We start from the raw sequence: 19,764 nt of genomic DNA, 5'->3' as shown, positions 1-19,764 counted from the left end.
GACCATGATAGTTGCAAGGATTTTGTAGACAACGTTACATAGGGAGATGGGCCTGAAACCATGCGATTCATCTGAGCAGCCAGACTTTGGTATCAATGCCAGGAAGGTGGCATTCAAACCTTGGTGCATGCGCTTGGAGCACCTGGATTACTCCATAAGATCAAGCAAATCATTTCCCATGAAGCTCCACGTCGCCTGATAAAATTCGATGGTGAAGCCATCGAGCCCCGGGGTCTTATTTTTAGCCATTTTGTTTATTGTTTCCTCTAGTTCATCCTTGGTGATTACCCTGAGAAGGGCCAGGTTTTGATCTCTGGAGACTTTCTTAGGAATATGGTGGCTGATTTTGTCTATGTCCTTGGATCTGTTGATATTTGGTTCAGAGAGAATACCTTTGAAGTGCTCCACCAAGAGATGTTCTATTTCATCCTGCTGAGTCACTTTTTTTCCCTCCTTGTCTTTCAAGGAGAAGATTCTGTTGTGTTGGCGATGGTTCATCATGGCTTTGTGGAAGAATTTGGAGTTTTTGTCTCCTTCTTTGAGCCATTGGATTCGGGATTTCTGCTTCCACAGGATTTCCTCCTGTTTTCGCCTTTCCTCTAATTGAGTGATTACTCTGCCTTCCTCCTCTGCCAGATCCTGACTTCGACCTTCCAAGATGATTTGCTGCTGGATTCTTTCCATTCTGGATTGGAGTTTTCCCTGCTCCTGTTGGATATTGCCAAATTCTTCCTTGTTCCACTTTTTAATTTTGCTTTTAATTTCTTTGAGCCTTAGCTGAAATGAGTGCATTCTTTTGTGGCCCTCCTTTCCACATTTGTTGTCCTGCCACCAGCCTCTTACTTTGTCTAGGAAGTCAGGGGCTCTGAGCCAAAAGGACTCGAACCGGAAGGGTCTCTTTTTGTTCTGATTATTTAAGGCTATTTCCAACTTTATTGGCCAGTGGTCCGACCCTGTTGAGGGTAGGATAGAGGCTTCATAGAAGATATCCAGCCCGATTATGTGCTCTGAGATGAGGAATCTGTCTAGTCTTGAAGCAATCTGTTTGGACCCACCTCTTCTGTTATTCCATGTGAATTTCTCGTTTATGGTTGGGATATCAACCACTCTTAATTCTTTCTACACTTCTCTGAATCTTTCCATTTCGGGGTCTTCCCTACTTATTCCACCTTTTTTCTCTTCTCGAGAAGCGATTAAGTTGAAGTCTCCTGCCAGGATCCATCTCTGCTCCTAGTGCAAACTTCGAAGCTTAGTCAGCTGATTGAGGAATAGGTCTCTGTCTGCACGGGTGTGGGGACCATATACAGCCGAGATTACCACCCATTCACTTTGTCCTATTATTCTGAATCTCCCAGTGAGGATTCTTGGCATTCCTATCCACCAGTTGGCGAGGACTTCAGTTGGGTTCCAGAGAATAGCTATCCCTCCTACACTTCCTTTGGGATCTATAGTGACATGTTCGTATCTTGGTTTTATTTTATTGAGAATTCATCCATTTTCTGGCCTGGGATTTTGGTTTCTTGGAGAAGCATAATCTGAGGTTTGTCTTTTTGATTCGTGCTGCCAGAAGTCTCTGTTTTCCTTTGCTATTTAAGCCTCTGATATTCCACAATGTCAAAATCATTGGTTAACTTTGGAAAGGGTTTGGAACACCGCTGATAGCGGGACTACTTTTCCAGTATTGACTAACGTTTCTCCCATGAGTTGTATGGAGTCCTGAATGTTTCTTCTTCCTCCTTTTTTCCCCCCTTTATTTTGTCCATTCTAATTTGGTCTGCTTTCCTTTTGAGTCTCTTGGTTTTCTTCTGTTGAGGCTTTGCCTTTTTCTAGTTTGGTTTTGTATTGTTGGAAGGCTTCAGTATACAGCTTCTTCTGTTCTTCAGGAATAACCTCTCATCCAGGTTCTTCCATTCATGCAGCAAGTTTTCCAACACTTCCTCTTCCTGGCTTAGGTCCTCCCTACTGGACTCCTGGTCTGTCTCCATCCGATCAGTTTGTTCATCTGTTTCCTTATCATGTTCTGGTGTCTCACTCGGGGCTTTTCTTTTAGCTAGGTTTCTTTCGCAGTTTTCGCTGCAGTCTGAGCCTTTATCCTCCTGATTTTCCATGAGTTGATCTTCCTCATCCTCCTCTGCCTGCATTATAGCGAAACTGTTTGGTTTCACTGTGTCGGGTTGTTTGCCTTTCTTATCTTTCTGGGGGGGTTCCTTGTTGGCTTTCCTTTTGTTTCTCACCTCTTGGAATTCCTCCTGGTCCGGCTCTCTTTTTTTTTGGGGGCCCTCTGTTTTCTTCTTCCTCCCTGGTTATTGGACATTCCTTTGCTAGATGGCCGTGGATATGGCACCTGTGACACCTAAACGAGATGTGTTCATAGTCTATGTTTTGCTACCAAATTTCTTCATGATATTCAAGCTCTATGGTGTCAGGGATGGGGTTTGCTAGGTTCATGTAGACATAGATCCTGGCATACGAGGTGTATCTACTTTTCTTTGTAGTTTCTGCTATTTTCACGAAGCTTCCTATTGAGTTTCCTATTCCTTCCAGGATATCCGGGTCCCAGAAGTCTATGGGGAGCCCAAATAAGCGAACCCAGATAGGAGTAGCCAAAAAGGTTTCTTTGTCAGGGTTATAGCAATCTTCCCAGAAGCATATGAACAGACCAGCATTATTATAAAAATACGGGCCATTATCAAATACCTTTTCTCTATCTTTCAGGTTAAAGAAGATTACCGTAAAGAAGCCTTTCGCTCCTAGCTTGAGCTCGATGTGGCCTTGGGGCTGCCATTTCTGTTGTATCCACTTGGTGAGGTATCTTTCCGACGGCCAGACTCCGACAAACTTGCAGATAAGGGCATGGTCCCTCATGTAACTTTGGTACTTTTCCTGCTTGTTCGCTGGGATCACATATCTAGGTTTCTCTGTTGTACATGGCAGGCACTTTCCTCTGCGACCTGATTTCCATGCAACTCCTAGCACCGGGCCCGTGTTCTTCCATTCCTCTGTCTCCTGGCTACTCTGTCCGTCTCCTACCGCCGTATCTTGGTAAGAGGGGATCTCTCCCCTCCTGACATCTTCTGTCATACCTTTGTTGCTTTGGCCGCTGTCAGTTGTTGCTGGACTAGTCTGTGTCGGTTTTCCACACTTCCTTAGGTTTTCACCGCCTTGCCGCCATGAGGGTTTGAGTTGCAGAGCGCCCGCTTCAAATCCACTTTAAATTTTTCCTTCCTCCACATAGTCTTTATTACTCATTAGTTTATCATGAATAACTAAAGGACTTGGCAACCCTTTATTTTGTAAAATACTAAATCTCTTCATGAAGGCATTAATTTCTTCCTACATGTCATGGCACCTTCTTTCTAAGTTTTGCATCAGAGTTATTTTAGTAAAAACCCTTTTGATTTCCAAAATTGTCCCTGTTCTATCTTGAATGCCCAGCTCTTCAAGTTGGTACTTATTCCTGGTATTCAAAAACTGTATGAGCCTGTTGGCTTCCTCAGGCATATTTCCTAATTCTGCCCTTGTTTTTTGAATTTCTACTTGAGCTAGTTTCACTAAATCAATTTGATCAAAAATTATTTGAATTGATGGCCAAGCATCATTTATTGATTGATTGATGTTGGCCCAAAGAATTTTCATGATTTTTGACAGAGGCTTGTCAAAAGTAAGATCTTTTTCCAATGATTTCACTTTGTTTTCTAACACTTTAATCTCTCTTGTCTTTTCTGCAGCATTTATTTTTGAGAGATCATACCTTTGCTCTAAGTTGGCATACTGCTCTTTTACCTTATTTAGCTCTAAAACTTGTAGTTTTAGGTCCTCCATTGATTTTATTATTTCCTCTGTGCTCAAATTAGCAATGCTGCCCTGTGCTACTCCTGCTATTCCTATTGTTGTTGTACCTGTAACCACCTCCGTTGTGACTGCTAGAATATTTGGTGCCAATGCTACTCCAAGAGTTGATGGGACTGCAGTTGAGACTACCGGTATCACATTGGGAGGCTGAGAGGTCGACTCTCCCTGCTTGTCCTTCAATGCTTTTTCAAGTTCTTGCTCAATCTCATTCAGTCGTTCATTAAGTTTTAAGAGCAAATCCATCAGCTCTTCATCATATTTTTGCTTTATAATCTCAACAGTCTGTGGATGCCTGGAAGGTGGCACCTTTAGTTGTATCCTTAGGGTAGCAATGTCTTCATATTTCTTTTTGATCAAGGCTTCTGTAGCCCTTACATCTTTGGGGTCATGACCCAATCCAATAATTATTTCTTCTAAGGACTTTATTATGTTGTCTTTGGCTTAAGAGGAGGCCTTCTCCAAGTGTAGTTGGGCAGTAGTGTTATCCAAAGAATTTTGAAACCTTTGGGCCATCATTTCCTTACCAGTCAAGGTTGAATAAATCATTTCTCCAGTTTGTTTATGCAACTCAATCTGATCCAAAGGATGAATATCCTTTGCCATAACTTCAAAAATTTTCTGAGATAATCTACTGCTGATTTAGGGTGCTGCACCTTTGGCTTGAAATAGCTCATTATCATTTTTCCTTCCTTGATGTCATAGGCTGACATCAATCTCTATTGATTTGTAGGGGCCATCTTAAAATATTGGTTACAAACCTGAAGCCTCAATGGATCATTCCTAGCCTTTATTTCTATAAATGTTCTCTTCATATCTTAGGCATTTGTCCCTAGTGGCCTGAAAGAAGATATCTCTTCACTTTGTTGTCTTTCTAGCTCCTGTCTCTGGGAGCTAGTGGATGCTCCTCCTACTAGAAAAGTTTGTTGACTCTCCACTCTTTCTTCCCTCTGACTATCTATAGTTTCTTCAGCAAATTCCTCCTCTGAAAGGGGATTTAGTCTTTGTCTTTTTGTTCCAGGTTGTCCTGAAGGTTCACTGGCAGGGGTAGTTGTTTCCCTATCTCTCTTTTTGTTTCTTTCCTCATTTAGAGGAGTTTGCAGAACTGGAGGCTCTCCCATATTGATCTGAGTGGGAGGAGTATGTATTTGAGCCTGTTCTTTGGAAGTTTCAGGCTGCTTAGACATTGTAGACTGTTTTGTGGTTTGAAAGTTGGTCTCTAATTCCTTGCCCTTTAATGTTCCTGTGGCTGATGTGCTTGTTTCCTGTGAAGGTTGCTAAGAAGTTCCAGCAATGGAGGCACCAATTCCTGATCTTTGAGATAACTCAAATGGTACCTGCCCAAAAGAATCCAGGTCAAGCATTTTCTCAAGATCTCTCATAACATTCTCAATATTGACCTGTTCACTATCATGTTCTACTAGGGTCCCTTCCCTCCATTCATCCATATTTGAAAATTGTTCAATCTCTGGAATCCTATGGTGAATGTATGGTGACAACATGTTTTTCATTCTCCTATCACAGATGAAACTATTAGGGTCATATGGCCTCCAACCAAAACTTTTGTGCAACTTAAGATGATCTTCTAGAATTATATTTGCTTCTCTCCATGCTTCCCTATCATTGCAAACAAAAGGGCCTAACTAATTTTTTATTCTGAGTTGACCTTTCTTTTTGTCTTTGAAAAAATGAACCATGTCTATATGTATCATTTGTTTGAAATACTCCAATGCAAATAGTCTCATTGGAATGTATTTGGGTAACTTGAAAGGGCAGAGCTCACATCCATATATCTGGATCTCTGTATGGTTCTTGTATAGGTACCAATCACCTATTCTGTATTGCTTGGAGAGCTGTAGGATTCTCTTGATGTCACCACTGATTCTAGGAGGGGAAACCCCTGTCAATAGAGTGGTTGCAGGATGAACAAATTGGTCAATGAACTCATTGTATGAGTAAGGGGACTCATAGGATGCATGGAAGATGGGACTCCAAAAGGTAACAGACCTTGGATTGCCTTTATTGTCAAGTTTCCTCACAGGGAAAGGGAAGTTCTCTGACTGATAATACAACATAAGATGATAAATGAAAGTGGTGTATTTAAAGACTCCTTCATTGTCCAATCTTAGGAATTAGTCATGAATTTTATTGGCAATATAGGAGGCATAATCATACTTAACAACAGGGGGCTGTCTAAGAGTAAAAATTGACAACAACACTAGGGTTATGTCATCAACATACTCACTGGAGTTGAATCCCATGATTAAGGATATCATTTCAACAATGAGTTTTCCTATGTCTGTGAAGAAAGTTTGTAGATAGGGAGGTGGGCCTTTAAGCTGATGTTTAGGCTCCATGAAAATCTAACAGATGCGAGTCAGTTCTGACTGAGACAATTAGGTAGATTTCTCAAGTAAATATCCTATAGAAAGAGGAGTGAGAGCTTGTTCAGGGGAGAATTGCAACATTTCATTAATGGATGCAGTTGTTATGGGGAAAAAGACTGTTTGACTTGGGGACATAACAGCTCTGAGGTTAGGGTCATAATTTGCCTGGCATTGATGAATCAGATCAGGGAAAATATGGACTGAGGGGAGAAAATACTTGGGAAGGTTGGATTCCCACAGTCCCAGCATATCTGAGCCATTTAGGTATTGTTCTCTGGCTTGGAAAAATACTTTTAGGTGGTTTATGTCAATGGATAAGTCCCTTATCTGAAAGTATTTATCTGCAAGAGGCAGATAGTCTAAGTTTTTATGAGGGGCATTCATGGGTACAACAGACAGAGCCACAAGGGTTTCCATTTCTGGTTCTTGTGGATTCAGAAAGGAATTTCGGTTTTTGGTGAAAAATGGGTGAATTAACTGATCTGGAAACTTATATTGGCAAAATAAAGACTGAATTTGTAATGAATTTTTCCTTTCTCTGTGGATTTTATACTGTAAAAGAAAACTTGTAGAGTTTCAGTGGAAATTGGATAAATACCTGTATTTAGGGAATGAACAGTGTAATGACGGGTGCTGACGGTGGCTAAAAGGTTCTGGGCGGCGTTGGATGCAATTTTTCTTAGCAAGGTGGCGGTTGGAAAGCTTGTACAGTTGACTTCAACGTTGTTTGCATGGGAGCACGGGTTGCTATACAGAATGATGAAAATGACACTTTGTTGGTTTTGTTCACAAAGTCAAAGGTGGCAGGAGTTTTATTATTCGGGCGGGTGATGTAAGCAGGAAATAATGCTTTGTTGCATGTGGAGGGCGGTAAGTGGTATGGTACTGTTATAGACATTTTTGTGCCTCGCAGCATGGAGCATGAAATGTCAATAATTACAGGGATCCTCAGTCCCTAAACATGTTGTTCTTACCCCTAGAAGAACAAGGTCAGCAAACCACAGCACTTCCCATCAGTTCTCCACCTGAAAACACTCAAAACAGGCTATTTTTGGATCATGTCAGCTGCTCCACTGAGCAACTGCGCTGAATGTCAACTGCTCCTCCTTGTACCTGCGCTGAAAGTCAACTCCAATGAAGGCTACCTGCGCTGGGCGAGATTGGCCAAGTGGCACAGTCATTCTGCAAGGTGTCAATTGCCCAGGAAGCTTCCAAACTGACACTTGATTCAAGGGATTCGCCCTGTGATGAGTAAGAGGTACTTGATCTCCATGTGTAAGCAAGGATCTCCAAGTGGACTCAAGAACTGAAGTTTAACTAAAGTGGGAGAGGACACTAGTCAGCTTTATGCTAGCCTCAAGCTGACTCATCCTTTCTCCAAATCTCCTATATATAGAGCTCTTCTATGAGGTCTAAGGGGGCTGGAATTTTGTGCAAAGCAAGGAAGTGTTGTTGGTTTACAGTTAGAGCTATTGGGTGATTGCTTTTATAGAGGTGAAGAGGAGATTTCTTGCTGCTGGGGAGGTGCTGCTGGATTGGAGCCATTGATGGTTGTAACCTTCTCAGAACCCTTTTACTTCTATCAATAAAGCTTTGAATGTTCTCCTATATACTTGTATTGCATTGATGTATTGTATTTACTTGTATATCTGATTCACTCTAATCCATGCATCAGTTATGAGTACATGTTTCTTGTAGTTTCCCTCTCTTGTTTGTGCAGGATTTGTGTGTAGCTGGGCCGGCAAAGGGAGCAAGGAGCTGGGAACGAGAGACAAAGAGAGAGGACAGGATCGACAAAAGCGAAAGACACCGGTTGGTCAATATTTTCTTCCTTCTCTGTACTTTCATAAAGGAAAATATCAAAGCTTTACTTTCAGTTGTTGCTAAGGACTGTCACCCTTAGAGTAGGGATAGGGTCATCCGAGTCGGATACTTTTCCCCACAACAAACTGGCGACTCCGCTGGGGAGCCTAGTATCTTGTTGGTGTTTGTAGTATCTTTGCTATTCATTTCCTGAACCAAAGAGTACCGAATCGAAAAGCTTTTGACTATATCAAAAGCGAAGTAGAGGGGCTGCTACTCTTGCTCATTTTCTGAGCAGATTCATGATTTGAAGAGCTGATCTACAAAAGACTCTTGTACTCTTTGTGATAGCTTTTCATCCTCTTGATCATCCCTTAGCTTGTACTTGACCTATAGCTTTTTATTTCAGCAAAAACAGTGCATTTTTGAGCTTTTTATGACCCGGAAATCCTTGTAAACGCAACTCTCGTGTCTCAGTGCAGGCTGTCCACAGGCAGTCTGCATTCCAGCGCAGGTACTCCCTTCGGGAACTACGCTGAGAGTCAATTTGACAGACCAGAGCCTGCGCTGATCCAGTTAGACTATGTCTTCCTGAGGTTTCCCACTGTGTCTTAGCCCTGTTTTCACTGTTGTTTTGCTGCTGATTGCTTGTCATTGTACTTGCTGTAAACCAACTTTCCTTGACATTATTCCGCCTCAGTTGTGTGATGAAACTGTGATTGTTCTTTCAGTATTTCTTGTTTCAGTTACAGTTTCCCATTGTGAAAAGCAAACCAGTATAGCTGTGGCCTCTTAGATCCTGAACTGTAAAAGTGTCGTAGTGGTCTTAAGAGCTAGTTTTATTACTGTTCATGGCTGTTTGAGTTTGTTTGTTTTTCATTTTATGGTTTGAATTCATACATTTTTAGTGTTGAAACAAGTACCTGTAAGGCGTCTTTTCATTTTAGACAAAACTTGTTTTTTTACACTTCAAATTGAATTCGAAAATTATACGACAGTTTCCTTTTGTCTACATCAACATTAAGGGAAAAGAAAAGAAATACATGCATCTTGCATTTGCATTTTTTTGATAAGTTTGCGTGATTGATCTAGGAGAAAGTGCATTAGTTTGTGCTTTGTGCTCTGTGTGGAAAGATTATGTTTTTCTCTCCCCTCAGTAGTTAGGATTTTCAAAGCTAAAAAGATTGTAAAGCTTGCTTATCATTTTAGCTGCATTTAGGAATTTGTACCAATACATCTCGTGGTGATCCTGAAAGACAAACTGCTAAACAAGATCAACTTAAAATATATTGAATGAATCTAAAAACGCATTGTAACATAACGCTCACAATAGAGGTCTAGGTAGAGACGTGTTCCGGCGTCGTTAAACGTAGTGACTGTCGATCTCTACGAAGGTGGGTGATTCCTCCCGAGGGACGATAGCACTAATACGGACTTGTGCTCCCGCGTACCGTCGCGTATATTGGGAGACCCCTATAGGCATTTATCCTTTATCCTTAGGAAGCCGTGTCGGCCGCCCTACTGATCGCGATGTAGTGAACACAGCATTCACGAAGATCGACCACCCGTACCGTAAAACGTATTCTGTGGTTTCGCGAAAGGTTTGGCACACCCTCTGCCTAGATCTCCAGAGCAGTTTCTTTTGGCCTTTTTCAAACTCTATAACTGAAAAAGTCCAACCGAGCATTTGTCACTTCGGGCTCGTTAATACATCGAAGGCGACTAGAGTCATCTTTAGCTTTTTCTCGACTCTTAAAACATGAAAAAGCAAAGTTGTGTCTAAAAGCGTCTAATAAAATTCATTCAATACGAAAACATAATTCCCCTTTTGGTATTTTAGTTGATCAAGTAATCCGCAACCGTGGAGGAAAGTCAATTAAAACTCCGTCGTTCGAGGAGACTCACGAGTCAGCCGTCTTTGTCTCCGGAACCGAGAGTAGTACGAACAAAGCGAACTCGCTTGACCGGGTCAAAATCTCCCATTAAAGTTAGAACAACAGTTCCGACAACATCTGAGATTCTGGTCACTCCTAATATTTCTGGAATCCCTGCCTCTATTGAAGAAGTTCAACAGCAACAGAGGGACAGTTGTACTGATCCTAGTCTGAAGACAAGTACTTGCATAACTGAACCAGTTCCATCTGAAACCGGTCCACAGAGTCTTGTTGTTCAAACAACTGTCGCTGTCGAAACAACCCCTTCTTCGGCACCAGAAATCTTTTACGGACCTGACGGTCTTCCTCTTCCTCCTGGTCTGATCGCAATAGAGGAAATCGTAGAGGACCAGCAAGCAAATACTCCAACTCATTTTGGAGTAGGCACCACTCTTTTTCCTTCTGCATCAGAAGTTTGTCCATCGCCACAGGAAGTTCCTGTAGAATCGTTAGGCAGTTTATTGGATAGACTTAAAATGTCTGAGCAACCGTCGACATCTAGGACTGTGCCAAATGACACAGCGACAGCAGAAGCTCCTGCTGTCAATCCAACGATGTTTGCCGGCATACCAGCTGTCCCGACTAGCTCTCATCAGCTAGAAGGAGTCCACCCAGGGACTATTACGACAACTTGGTCTGTTCCAGTTTGTTCTTCCGGTATAATACCCGGTAATTCTTATGTTGAAACTAGACAAATTGATCCCTTTGGAAATCAGTTTGGGCCATCCAGTCCTCAAAGGCAATCTATACCCTTGAGCTCCGGATTGTTACCGTATGGGGGGCAATATGCCCTTTCACTTCCCCTTCCGGGGGGATACCCATACGGCAGTTTTCAACAACATTCAGGTTTGACTGAAGTAACGACGAGTGGTTGGGTACCTATGTTACCCCAACAACCAAGAGTTGTATATTCCATGCAACAGTGTGTACCTATGTCTAGTATCCCGACGACGCCAGCAATTGTAACCGTGTCGCAAGTTCAATCGATGCTTGTTGTATGTCAACCCCAAGTTGTAATGCAACAGCCCATTGACCCTGCAACACAACCACAATCGCCAACTGCCGGGACGACACAGATACAAACGGGAACCATAACCCCGCATCTTGGTCCGTCGGTTAGTGTCGCACAGCAAAACATGGCTTCACAACCATGGATGGTGCAATACCAACAACCTCAGTTTCAACAAGTGTACCAGGGATCTGAGCAACAGATCTTTGCGAATAGTGGGCAACCCTATATTCAGAACGGGTTAAATCAACCACTTTACAGTGGCCAAGCCCACCAGCCATATCAGTCATATCAACATTAGTTGCATTATGCTGGTGTGCAAAGACCTACTGCTCAGGCGATTCCATCGTATCCGGGGTATGCCTCGCCAAACCTGAATCAGCAGTTACCATTCGTGGCGACTCTAGAATTACCAGATTTACATCGATTGACGAACGATCCAATCGCCTATGCCCATTGGTGGCCAGCAATTCCTCACAAACTTCCTTCGGACATTCCTAAATTCAATGGAAATCCTGGCGAAGATCCGTCGAATCATGTGATGACATTCCATCTGTGGTGTTCGTTGAATACCTTGAATGATGATTCGATAAGGCTTCGCCTTTTCCAGAGGACATTGACTGGTCCGGCGGCTAAATGGTATATTGAATTACCTAGAGCCTCTTTCGACAATTTTAGTTCCCTAGCCATGACTTTCTTAACACACTTTCAGTTACCTATAAGGTACGAAACTGGAACAGAGATCTTGACCAATTTCAAGCAGACAACGGCCACACATATATCAGATCATATACATGAGTGGCGTCGTCGTCGCAGAATGGTAAAGACCTATGTTCCAGATCAGCTATTGGCTGAGTGGTTTATAAAGTCGCTTCTTCCTGCTATAACAGAAGATGTGGCCAAGGGAGGCGTCGTAACAGAGGAGCAGGTTATTGCTCGTGCTCAATATTTGGACTTAGTATATACTCAGTCGGGCACGCTCTATGATAAGATACCTGACGCCCCCAGACCGGAATTTTCAATCCCTCCTCCTCCCGGATCAAATAGTGACTCTCATGCCGGTGATGGCGTGATTGGAACTGCAAACGCTAAGTCGACAAGGGATTCCAATAAGAAAGCCTGTAAGACTTCGAATCAAAAAGCAAATCAAGAGATTCCTGCTTCGGAGGTAAATGCTGTATCTACGGATAAAGGCAAAAACTCCAATCAACCAGGAAGCAAGAAGAAACAAAACGAAGGGAGGAAGAAGAAACAGGGTGACTCATCCCTTCAAAAAACTTCTTCAAGCCCTCCTAAGAAAGGGAAACCAACGAGTCCATGTCATATATGCGACGAGGATCATTGGACAGCAGATTGTCCATATAAAGCCGAGTTTAAAAGATTCTTAAAGAATTCACAAACCCCAGCTGTATTGACTGATCCGTTTCCCGATCCAAGTCAAAATCTGGTTGATAGTGGAGATGCTTCCCGGTGCCAGGTGCTAATGGTGTCGACCTCTGAACAACAGAATGATGCTTCGAGGTCAACCAAATGCAAAAACTGCGGGAATCCGCAGTCGTCGAACGATAAAGGAAATAATCAACCAAGTAGTTCGACGACAACTTCGACAAAAGTTGTGCCACCATTTACTACGGGAAGCATTCCTATGATCCAGGGAAGGAATCACTCTCTCCCAAATATCGGAGTCATTTTCCTAAAAGACCCTACTTTAATGGGTACCTCCGCATTGCCGCCTTCAAGTAATCTGGCGGAAATGACCACAATGGAATATGAGACCTTCTGTTTCTAGCGGATCTGAAAGTTCGAGGATAGTTCCTGTCTCAGGTCAACCTCGTTAAAAAATGAAATAAGTATAGTTCTTTACCGTGTCAACCTTGTTAAAAAATGAAATCACCCTATAAAGACTAGGGGGCATGTGCCTCGGTTGCATTATTATGCTGCGGGCATATCGAGCAGTTTTAGCACATAGTTCATGCTCGTTAAAAAATAAACGCAAGATTCGAGCAGTTTTAGCACATAGTTCATGCTCGTTAAAAAATAAACGCAAGATCCGAGCAGTTTTAGCGCATAGTTCATGCTCGTTAAAAAATAAACATAAGTTTATGAGCAGGCTTTCCTTTAGAGTTCAAGCTCATTCAGAAAAAATGAACCAGTAAATACCCTTTTGAGATCGTAAATTCATCAGCCATAAAAGCCTTGGTCGTGTTTGTGCACCGTCACCTCCACTTTTCATTTGGCCGATCATTCACCTCCATTTGTGTGTTTACCTCTTTTGAGAAACAGCTGCGAAGAGTGATTTCACCTAGCCATCCTTGTGACACTGCCGTGATTGGAAAATTCCAACCTGTACCTGGAATCTGCTGCTATCCCTGTTTATCACTCGTTCCTCAAAAGACGAGTCTTCTTTGAGCTCTTTTCACTGACTCGTAAAATATGAAAAGTTTGCCGAGTTTTGGCCTTCCAGCTCGTTAAACGACCGAAACGCTATCCCTCCTCTAGATTTTAATCTTTTTGGACCTGAGGGATTATTGCACAAAAAGATCGAGCGCTTGTTTTGTTCGGCTCGTTAAAGCAATCGAAAACTCATCCCTTCTGTATTGTTTTATACTTTTTCGGACTTAAGGGATTAGATGACGAAAAAGGAATTATGGAGTTAACTTTCTGTACCTTTTCAGACTCTCTAAAAATGAAAAGGACCGAGTTTTCTTTGTCGTTAGACTCGTTAAAATGATTAAATAGCGACAAACTTGTCTTTAGACGAGAACGAGTTTCCCTATCGCTAAGCTCGTTAAATCATAGCGATGGGCTTGCCCGAAGGGCAGGTTATAGAACAAGCATATGTTATCCTCCTCAAGCTTGACAAAAATAAAGAGGTACTGGTCAGAAATGACTGGGGAAAAATTTGGAGAACATCAAAGCTTAATGGTAGCAAGTCGCTCTTGAACATGACACTTTTCTTCCGTACCACATCGGGTTGGGTTGTTTCATTCACCGGTCTCATCACCATGGTCTTCGCCAAACCATCCACATTTTGGGGTAATGCTACCGATCCATCACATCAGTGTCGTTATATGTTCAAGAGAGGTCATTCTGAAAGTGTCAACCGTGTCCCATCCACTGCCATACATTATCCTTCATCCATTCATGATCGCCACCCTGAATCATATATCACAGTTTGTTTTCACCTCCACTAAAATCATTAGCTCCGTTCCGTGTCATTGATGTGGGATTCATTAAGGCCCTCCTTTGACGGATCGCTTCTTGTCGACTTCAGCTCATTATCCAAGAAGTTGATCTAGGAACAACCCCATCAGTACTTTGAAGCTTGCATGCCTCAATGGCAAGTTTCTCACTTCCGGCGACAGGTATACATCAATGACCTTCGACCAGAAGATTTTGCGTGGCGTTCGACACCAAGTCCTTTATTCACGCCACGTGAATTGTACTGCAGTACCTTGAGGGTCATTATCATTATCGGTGATTCCTCTCGCACTTGTTAACGATTTTCATCATTGACCGGTAATCAAGCGATGTCTTTCCATGTTCGACTTCAGCGAAATTCTCACATGGATCGACTTGTACTTAGAGTGAAGATCGAACGAGTTTGAAGACCCCGGATCTAGTTTCATCCATCCGGGCTGCGATATATATTCGGGAAATATAAAAGCATTTGTCATGTACATCATTGCAGCAGATGATCATCCTATTCAAAGGATGATAATTTCAGCAGAAAATTATCAGTCTACCATCAGACGATCGTCTGTTCTATGTACCAAAATGTATTTATAAAGCTGAGCATGGGAATGCCCACCTCAGCTAGATCATGGAAACAGAATGAAAAATAATGTATTGTATTGTATTGTATTACAGGGCGCCTCCTCAGCACTGGAATGAACTTCGGACCCTCTAGATAAAGCATTTCACCCGATAAACGGCCTCATACTTTAGGGGGCAACTGTTATAGACATTTTTGTGCCTCGCAGCATGGAGCATGAAATGTCAATAATTACAGGGATCCTCAGTCCCTAAACATGTTGTTCTTACCCCTAGAAGAACAAGGTCAGCAAACCACAGCACTTCCCATCAGTTCTCCACCTGAAAACACTCAAAACAGCTATTTTTGGATCATGTCAGCTGCTCCACTGAGCAACTGCGCTGAATGTCAACTGCTCCTCCTTGTACCTGCGCTGAAAGTCAACTCCAATGAAGGCTACCTGCGCTGGGCGAGATTGGCCAAGTGGCACAGTCATTCTGCAAGGTGTCAATTGCCCAGGAAGCTTCCAAACTGACACTTGGTTCAAGGGATTCGCCCTGTGATGAGTAAGAGGTACTTGATCTCCATGTGTAAGCAAGGATCTCCAAGTGGACTCAAGAACTGAAGTTTAACTAAAGTGGGAGAGGACACTAGTCAGCTTTATGCCAGCCTCAAGCTGACTCATCCTTTCTCCAAATCTCCTATATATAGAGCTCTTCTATGAGGTCTAAGGGGGCTGGAATTTTGTGCAAAGCAAGGAAGTGCTGTTGGTTTACAGTTAGAGCTATTGGGTGATTGCTTTTATAGAGGTGAAGAGGAGATTTCTTGCTGCTGGGGAGGTGCTGCTGGATTGGAGCCATTGATGGTTGTAACCTTCTCAGAACCCTTTTACTTCTATCAATAAAGCTTTGAATGTTCTCCTATATACTTGTATTGCATTGATGTATTGTATTTACTTGTATATCTGATTCACTCTAATCCATGCATCAGTTATGAGTACATGTTTCTTGTAGTTTCCCTCTCTTGTTTGTGCAGGATCTGTGTGTAGCTGGGCCGGCAAAGGGAGCAAGGAGCTGGGAACGAGAGACAAGGAGAGAGGACAGGATCGACAAAAGCGAAAGACACCGGTTGGTCAATCTTTTCTTCCTTCTCTGTACTTTCATAAAGGAAAATATCAAAGCTTTACTTTCAGTTGTTGCTAAGGACTGTCACCCTTAGAGTAGGGATAGGGTCATCCGAGTCGGATACTTTTCCCCACAACAGGTACCGCACCTCTTTTAGAGATGGGCGACTTTCGGGCAAGAGCCAGCGATTCCACAGACTTTGCAACACGTGACAAGGTACTGTGCGGAAACCACTTTGCGATCGGGTGCTAACGCGTGGTCACAAAGTGGTGCGTGATATCATTAATGGTTGTTGGATGATGGAGGTGTGATCGGACGGTTGACGGGAGGCGTGATATGGCGTAGTTTAACGAGAGTAGACCCGACCCAATTAAACATTATTTAATCGTATCGAGAGTGATATGATTAGTTGGGAAGGGTTCTTAATTAACCATGAGGGTTAATTAATCCCATTTTGTGCAGCAGGGGAATTAGGCTGTTAATGAGTTATGGATTAATTCATTAATCCTATTTTAAACGCTGATTATGGTTGTATTCAATCAGGGGTGGGATATATAACAATTTGGGGATTTTAATATATAGTTAAATAATATGGGAAAGGGTGAAAAAGTGCGGGATTTATATAATACATAGGTTAATAGTTAATATGACATGAAATGTAAAAGCACTAAGAAAACATTAGGATTGTGTATTTAACTTAGGCTTAAGTGGAAAAAAGGGGTTTTTATGTGATATTGTATATTTTCCTAAGTAAAATAGGATTTTACTTAGGAAAAAATTTATGAGAGTGAATGAATGATGATTTTAGGTACTTGGGCTTTTAAATTATTGGGCCGAGGGTCCGGTCCCTCCAAAAGTCAGAGAAATGCTCTGAGCCCCTCTAATTTTCAAAGGCCTTAGTACTCTAGGGGGAATGAGTGAAATTTTTAGGGAAAAATGAGAAGGGCAATTAATTATTTGACCTTGTCTTGCTTGAAATGCATCAAGTGTAATGTCTGCCTTGCACTTGTGATGAAAGTGAAAATTAACACATTTAGAGTCATTATCCATCACATGTAATTCTGCAACATCATCTACCTACCATACCTACTTTAACCTAACATTTTTTCTTCTTTATTAGGGTGCACTTGGACTGGCAAACCCCTATCACACTTTCTTTTCTTTTACATGCAGATATCTATCTAAGTCTAACCTTTTTACATCCAAGGGCTCAGATTAAATTGTTGAGCTCATTTTATTCACTCTACCTATCTACTTATCTACCAAGATTAAACAGTTTGGTAAGATCTTTATTCTCTATCTCTAAAGCATAAAATTGAAATTTTGAACCAGTCAAGCTTAAGTTGTTTGATTGTTCATCAATTGTGGCATAAATTAGAAGTTGCACACAATTTGTTTATTACATAAGAGTAAAAAGTAGTGGCATTTAGACTTGCACACTTTCCTTGGTCTTTCTTTTGGTGGGGTTCATTTTCTTTCACTTTTTTGACCATTTTATTCTTTTCACCCTTTGATTTTTATTTTAGGGTATACCCTCTTTACAATTTTTAAATTTTTGATTTTTTAACAATATGGAAAACCTTTGCAACAAGGAAAGGTATGAACATATTACATAGCCCATCAAGTCAATCATGAAATATGACACCTATTGGTATAGGAGCATAACAATACCCATACCCTGCACTATGCATGCTTGATATCCATTAGGTTCATGTTATGTCCAGCTGGAGTTGCCCTTATGAACTTCATCTACCATATTAAGTGCAATCTTTGAAAGTGACTTCTAGATGTGTAATATTTGTGGCCTCATCCTGGACCTATTTGGTTGTCCAGACAACCTCACACATGAACAAATGTTGCTCTAGGTCTTTGGTCCTAGCATCGGGAAACATGGACATCTATAAATATATGACCGCCATTGTCTTATGCGCAGTACTTCCCGATGAAGTACTCTCACCTGAAATTGTTGAATTGTTAGAAGATTGTGTGCCTGACTGCGCACAACTCAAAGTTTGAGCACCTTGTGTTGGCCCTCCTGCAGCCTGACCAATTCCACTACTACTAATGCTTCCTCCTCCTTGACTACATTTACTCTTTACACTAGTCATATCGATGTGTTGGGTACTTATCTCCTGACTTGTGTATTTGCGCACAGTCATGGGCTCAACATCAAGTGCGGTATGATCCTATTGTTCTGTTTGTGAAGCTTTTGTACTACATTGTCTCAGTCGTTCTCCCTCTCCTTCCTCCATTTGCAGCATGCCGAACTACGTCCCTTCATAGCTCTAGTCACTAACACTACTCCTTGTCCTACAATGGCCTCTCTTAGTCCCTGCCTCTAGGATCCTTCTTTCAGCAGGCATCAACCCTAACCAGCCTCCTCTTGCATCACCCCATTAGTACCTCCTCCCACTCCTCAAAGTGTCATCCTTGTAACTCTCTTGCTCCATCCTTTTCCTTTTTATGCACAGTTACAGGCCCACTTTCATCCTCCACCAAAATCCTTCTTCCTCTTGTCTTTTTATACTCCTCAGACCAACTCATGGGTCTCCCCCACTTCCCCTTCTGTGTGCGCTATCTAGCTACTCATATTATCAGACTTCGTAGGCTAAACACCATGGTCGTACAAAAATATATTTATCAACAACGATATCAATCTTCTGAACATGCATCTTGGTCCCTTCAAAAACTTTGAATCCATTATAGACTTGTAATGTCGCTTCTACTGCTAACTCAATGATATATCCTTCCAATATACTTTCAAACCAAAAATAAACATCACAAGATGTCTTATTTCTTACCACTTGGATTTGACGCACTTCCTCCAACATCCACTTCCTTGGCCCATTGTGCTGATACATCAAGTTATTATCATTTAACCACTGGATCCACTCTGTCAAGATGCTTGGGAACTTTGCAAAAGAAACTTCATGAAAATCAATGTACATGTACTTTTTCAATCATTTCTTCGTGCTCTACTTTCTAGCTCTGATTTCCTTTGTTAAAAACTCGCACTATTTTTGTTTAAGCCACCTAGTAATCTCCTTTTGGCTAGGATTCCAGGGCTTCCACATTCCTATAAGACAACCCTGTCACACAAGCTTCCTTGTCCCAACAATGGAACCATTTTTTGGTGCATGCGATTCTGGCAGACCTGGGATTTGCTATGCAATGGCCAACAAAGACCCACTTAGTATCGACCCTTTCAGCAACACCCACAAAGTGAGTGAAGTCTCACTTGAGATGCTAATTATTGACTGTCGGAACTAGGTTTCCATAGTCTGACAAGACTATCTTATGACTCATGATGGACAACTTCTAACTGACACATACTTCACTTTCTACCCATTACCGAGCAATGTGTTGAGCGTTGAGACAAGCATGCACGATGGATGAAAATAGGTGGCAGGTTTCGTCATTGAGGGTTAAATCAACACCATACCTAGATTAATCCACTTTGCATACAATAGTCCTATACCGCATAATTATCATAAACATTTAGATTATTAAACACTACTACAAACATTTAAATCATACAAGAAATGGATGCATCTAAATAGCGTAAAACATTCAGACAAATGCACGAAAGATATGGAGAAACTCATCCAAACACTGGATTATATTAGCATTAATGAAAAAGGCGTTCTGCCTAGAGTTACTTTCATTAGACCAACATGCTCATTGATCTTCCAAATAGATACCATAAACTGATAGAAACATACCATAAACTCGACTCATAGGGGCTAAATTCTTATAAAACTAAGCATAATTAATTACAATGGCGTTGCTCAACAGCGGTGGACTCAAATATATTCCTAAGACCAAAAATAGACAGACACAGACATCAAATAACAGACACAAACTCCATGGTTTTGTTCTCTCCTTCGTTGCTTTTCCAACGTTC

Source organism: Pinus tabuliformis, chromosome J (genome assembly GCF_031772625.1).
Source record: "Pinus tabuliformis cultivar Carrire ecotype Pingquan chromosome J, CPIR1, whole genome shotgun sequence".
Lineage (NCBI taxonomy): Eukaryota > Viridiplantae > Streptophyta > Pinopsida > Pinales > Pinaceae > Pinus > Pinus tabuliformis.
Note: the sequence above shows the minus strand (reverse complement) of the source record.